Here is a 5,726-nt window from a genome sequence, read left to right on the forward strand (position 1 = left end):
GTGTTCTTCTACCATCTGCCTGCTGCTCTTTATTTTTAAAAGTTCCCATATAGCTACCCCAAGCATTCTGTCTAGATTTTCTAGTCATATTTAGCGATAGTGATGGATGCTGTGTGTTTACTCTATTTTGCTCAGGATCTGAAACTCAGATTTTAAAAAAATATCATAGAAAAATAATCAAACATGTGCAGAGAATGTGTACTCAAGATTTTCATCACAGCATTGGTTAGCTATAGATTCTGTTGTTCTTTGTAAGCAACAAAGTATGGTAGTTTTAAATTCAGCCGGAATGATTTAAACATTAAATACATTTTTAAAAGGATATTTATGCGAATAAATCAAAAAGTTTTGCTATGAGTGTTTCAGTTCATAGATGCCTAAACAAAACATGTTTAAACATGTCTCTGCAATCTGTGGATGACTGCAGACCAGTTCACTCACCAACAAGTCTTAATCTTATTAGGGCACCTTCCAAAAAATGTCCAATTCAAACATTAGCATCCAAGTGATCTTCTGGGCCAGTTCAATTCAAGGAAGTAAAGTCAGCTCAGAATGTTATGGAGTCTATTTTGGGAGCTTCCAAAGGGATAATCTTGATAGATTTTTCTCTAAGGACACAGGGAAATCATGAGGGCTCATTAAGAAGAAGTTTTAAGCAAACAGAAAACTGTGATTGACTTCTGGGTCAACATGGTAGAGTGGGCAGATGCACTAAGAAGACCCTGTGCAACAAAGACATGGGAGACCAAAGGAAACATAATAGGTGGTGATCCTGAAACCCTGAGTTTCAGAGGATAGGACAGAGAAGTGGATTGATGCCAATTGAAATAGGAAGCTAAACAGGGGCAGTGAGACAGAAGAAACATGGTCAGGTGGTCAGCTAGTGTAGAGCAGTGTGACCATCTTGAGCTTTTGCCAAGCAGCTGGTGATGCAGGACAAGGTTGGAGGTTGGTGGAAAGATGGATGCTATTTTCCTTCGTTCCATAACCTCCTGGTAGATGGAATGTGTTCAGTCCCTGCACTCACCAACCCACAGCACAGCTTCTGCTCTGGAGGCACATGAACCTACCCTGACCTATGCTACATGAACTGAGAACTGTGTTCATGCTTCTAGTCTCTGTCACATACCACCAGGAGACAGGAGGTGGGTGCCTTAGAACACACCACTATAAAATCATCAATTAAATATAATTCAACACCACAATGTCTCAGAGAAAACAGACAATTTCAACTTACACGAAGAAGCAAGACAAAGTACCTCAATTAAGTGACCAAAATAAGGAGTCAGAAAAATAATAATAACATCAGAAATAGTATCAAAACTACCTGATAACAAATTTAAAAGAATGCTATTTCAGGAACTTCAGTGGATTAAGAGAAGAATCAAGAAAACTGCCGGTGAAATCAAGGAAAACATGAACAAAACTAAAGAAGAACTCAGGAAACAAATTGACAAAATCAGTGAAAAAAATGGAAGCCACACAACAACAGCAATCAGAAAGCCAGAAGATTAACACTCAGATTCAGAAACAGCTAATACACTGTAAGATCAGAGTGTCAGAACTGAATCATTGGAAGGCCAAATAACTGGGCTTGAAGAAAAATTTCTCAATATTCATCTGCTAGAGGAACAATTAGAAAAGAACAAAAAAATATGAATAGAAATCCAAGATGGCGGCCAGCAGGAGGCTGATGAAGGAGCTTGAAGAAATCCGCAAATGTGATATGAAAAACTTCCTTAACATCCAGGTTGATGAAGCTAATTTATTAACTTGGTAAGGGCTTACTGTTCCTGACAACCCTCCATATGATAAGGGGGCCTTCAGAATCTAAATCAACTTTCCAGCAGAATATCCTTCAAACCACTGAAGATCACATTTAAAACAAAGATCTATCACCCAAACATCCATGAAAAGGGTCAGGTTTGCTTGCCGGTAATTAGGGCTGAAAACTGGAAGCCAGCAACCAAAACTGACCAAGTCATCCAGTCCCTCATAGCACTGGTCAATAACCCGCAGCCGGAACACCAGCTCCATGCTGACCTAGCTGAAGAATACTCTAAGGACAGTAAAAAAATTCTGTAAGAACGCTGAAGAGTTTACAACGAAATATGGGGAAAAGCGACCTGTGGACTGAAAATCTGCTGCGAATGATTCCAGCAAGTGTGAGCAGAGACCCCCCAAGCAGTGCATTCAGATCTACCCCCCACCCCTGCAAAGCAAGACTCTGTAGAGAATTGACCCGTGCCTGACGTCCACTTGTGGCCATTACGGTCTACAGTTTTTTTAATCAAAAGTGGTCTAGGCAACCTGTAAAGAAATGATTAAAATTTTACGATGTTCCAGTTCTGCTTTGTTTTAAAAATCACTGCTTCAACCCATTTTCCAGGAATGGTGTTTCCTTTCTTCTCCCAATGTATCCAAAATCTCCACCTGACATTCGTTAGCCCATATGGTTGTGTTTCTTTGTTTTGTTTTTCCAAAGTTGGGGAGAAAAATGGCGGTGGCTCACCTTCTTCCCCTACCCTCACAAATTCCACTCTTCTTGCCTTCAGTTTATAGTTTGCACCTGTTTACTTCCCCAGATCCAGGCCTGTCTCCTTTGCAAAAAACAAGAGACACCATTGCATTTGGGTTGGCTCTTCTCTCGGACTGCACTGCCTGGTGTGGAGGTTGGTTCCAGTTCTCCCAACTCCACAGTAGACAAATAGCATACTTTTAAAAAAAAAAAATTTTTTTTTTTCTTAAACAAGCAAACACACACTTTTTAAAATATTTTTAAGTTGTAGAAAGGGAAGCCCAGCTCTTATGTAACACATAGCGCTAATGCTGATTAAATGGGCACACCCCACTGCCTGTGTGGTGTTTGACCTGCTACCCCCACCCCCAGCTTTGGCACTAGCCTGCTGAGGGAAGCCCACAGCAACAGGTCTGTGGTGCATGAGGGGTGGGCCCAACAGCTGGAAGACCCTGATCTGACCAGAAAGACTTCTCAGGCCCAAGGTCAGCCCTCCTCACCTCAGCCCTTATTGGAAGATCAGCTGGTCGTTGTAGATGAAGCTAAAGCCAGAACATCCACGTGGAAACACTCCCCCCCCCCACATCTGTCACTGAGCTCCGTTGGAATGCGCCACGGAGCATGCGCTCCACCTCTTCGGAGCAGCTGCCCCACCACAGCCTCTCACTCCTCCACCCCCATGACACATCTCGGTCTTTTGTGGGCTCGGAACTGGCAGAACCCGGATTTAGACGGGTTATGAGCCAGCCAGCCCAGGAACAAGATGACCTTCTCTCTCCCCGTTTGAACTTAACAGCCTTCGCAGAAAGCCACCCTCCACTTGAAGCTCACTCAGTGATACCCTTCCAATGCCTTTTATATTGTTTGACTGCCCTTTTTAGGTAGAAATAAAAATTGACCTTAGACTTTACCATAAATTATATATATATGTATATATATCTTAAGATTTATGTGAGACACTATCAAGAAGAATAATTTGCGATTAAAATTCCAGAATAGGAAGAAACAAACATAAAGCATATTATCTAAGAGTTGTTGGAAGAAAACTTCCCTAACATTATGAAAGATGAGAAGAAGATAGGCATTCTAAAGTTGAACAGACTTCAAACAGGATAGACCCCAAAAGAAGAACACCAAGACATATTATAATGAAATTTTTCAAAGACAAAGAAAAAATCCTGAGGGCAGCTCAGGAAAAATTGAAAGTTACCTATAAAGAAGAATTAAGAAAACTAAATTCTGATTTCTCTGCAGAAACCTTGCAGGTAAGAAGAAAATGGGATGACATATATAAAGTTCTGAAAGACAAAATTGCCAACCAAAAATCATATATCTAGCAAAACTGCCCATCAGCTATGATGGTGAGATTAGACCATTTTCAGATAAACGGAAATTAAACAGTTTTGTAAAAACCAAACCAATCTTCCAAAAAAATACTAAAGGAAGTTATTTAGATAGAGAACCAACAAAAGCAGACAACAACCTGAGACTAACAGACATGACAATATCACCCAGATTCAACACAGATATAGAAGCATGCAAAGTAAAACATACCTTGTTAGTGTTGATGTTGTTGTTGCTGTTATGTGCCGTGGAGTTGGTTCCGATTCATAGCGACCCTGTACAGGGTTTCCGAGGTTGTAAATCTTTACGGGAGCAGAAAGCCTCATCTTTCTGCCGTGGAAGAGCTGGTAGTTTCGAACTGCTGACCTTGAGGTTCACAGCCTGATTCGTAACCACTACACTACCAGATCTTGTTATTGTTGATAAGTGCTGTCAAATGAGTTCCAACTCATAACAACCTGTATAGGGTTTCGGAGGCTTTAAACCTTTTTGGGAACAGAAAGCCTCATCTTTCTTCTGCAGAGCAGCTGGCAGGCAGTGCTTATCATATGGTGCCACCACACTCCCAAAACATACCAATAAACTGAAAATAGAGAGCCAGAGATACAGTTATAACAACAATAATAAAACCATAAAGTAAAAGAGTAAATAATATAGTTACAGAATTTCAAAAGGAAGAGAATATCAAGTAGATTTCAAGAAAACAAATAAATAAAAATAAATCTAACTGTAACTCTAAAAATGATACCTCGCTCCTAGCCATAGCCTAATACTCAGCCCTAACACTAACCCTAGTCCTAAACATAGCCCTAATACTAAACAAAGTCCTAGGCTTAGTCTAACCTAAACCTAGCCACAGTTCTAACCCTAACCTTCACTCCTTACTCCTACCCCACTGCCCTCACCCCAAAAGAAAACCATAAATAAAAAGAGGATTGTTTGTTTTTGTTAAGTGTCATTGAGTCAGTGCCGGCTCATAGTGACCCTGTATAAAGTTGCTGAGGAGCAGCTGGTGATCTTGAACCACTGACCCTGTGGTTCAAGTCAACTTGAAATGCAGTGAATTAACCCACAGTGTCATGAGGTCACAAGGTCGGAGGTTCAAACTAACCAGCCACTCCTCAGAAACCCTCTACAGGGTCACTTTCAGTTGGAACCAATTCAACGGCACCTAGCAGCAACAGTGAGTCAGATCTGACCTGACAGATCCCACCTTCCTCCGCTCCCTCTGGCTCTAGGTTCCCTCTTGAAAGCTTGTAAGCCAGTCACTTCTTGCCTTTGTAGCCCGCCCCCTCCCCTCCCCATTTTGGGTAGCCAATTTCCAAGTTGCCCATCCCTGTCTACTGTGTGTGGAGGGGGTGGGAATAATTCTTGCTGTAAGCATTTGTTCCCTCTTTTGAGTTACTGCATCCATAGGTGTAGGTCAAGTTCATCTAATTGTATCAGATTACTCTTTTTTTTCCTCTTCTTTCTTCTTCTGGTGAGCTTTGATCATCCAGTCATTGAAGCCAGGTCAAGTGGGTATTATCTGCAAGTGTGGGTGTTCTTATGCATATGCCCTCTCTTTTTATCAGCTACACGCTTCACTCTCCACATTGTAGGGCTTAGCTCACCGCTTCATTGCTGTTTGTCCCTCACTTCCCCTTATCCGTGATGAGCATGGTCACCAATCAGAGCGTGTATTCCCATTGAGTCTTATTCTTGGAAGGGGGTTTGCACTGAGAGGACCCAACCACTTGCCTTCATGTTTCCTGGGCAAGCAACTTGTTTGTTCTTGTAGTAACAGGCCATCTGCCTCTATTGTTTTGTATTTTTCCTGTAGGTCTTTCTTTCAAGAAGTATCTTCTGTTCTTCTAGCCGTTCC

At 41.5% G+C, this 5,726-nt stretch overlaps 1 pseudogene; it reads left to right on the plus strand.

Annotated features, from left to right (window-relative positions):
- The first annotated feature begins 1,672 nt into the window (after positions 1-1,672).
- Positions 1,673-2,137, plus strand: LOC102811656 (annotated as a pseudogene).
- The last annotated feature ends 3,589 nt before the right edge of the window (positions 2,138-5,726 follow it).

Source organism: Chrysochloris asiatica, unplaced genomic scaffold (genome assembly GCF_000296735.1).
Source record: "Chrysochloris asiatica unplaced genomic scaffold, ChrAsi1.0 scaffold00124, whole genome shotgun sequence".
NCBI classification, from domain to species: Eukaryota; Metazoa; Chordata; class Mammalia; order Afrosoricida; family Chrysochloridae; genus Chrysochloris; species Chrysochloris asiatica.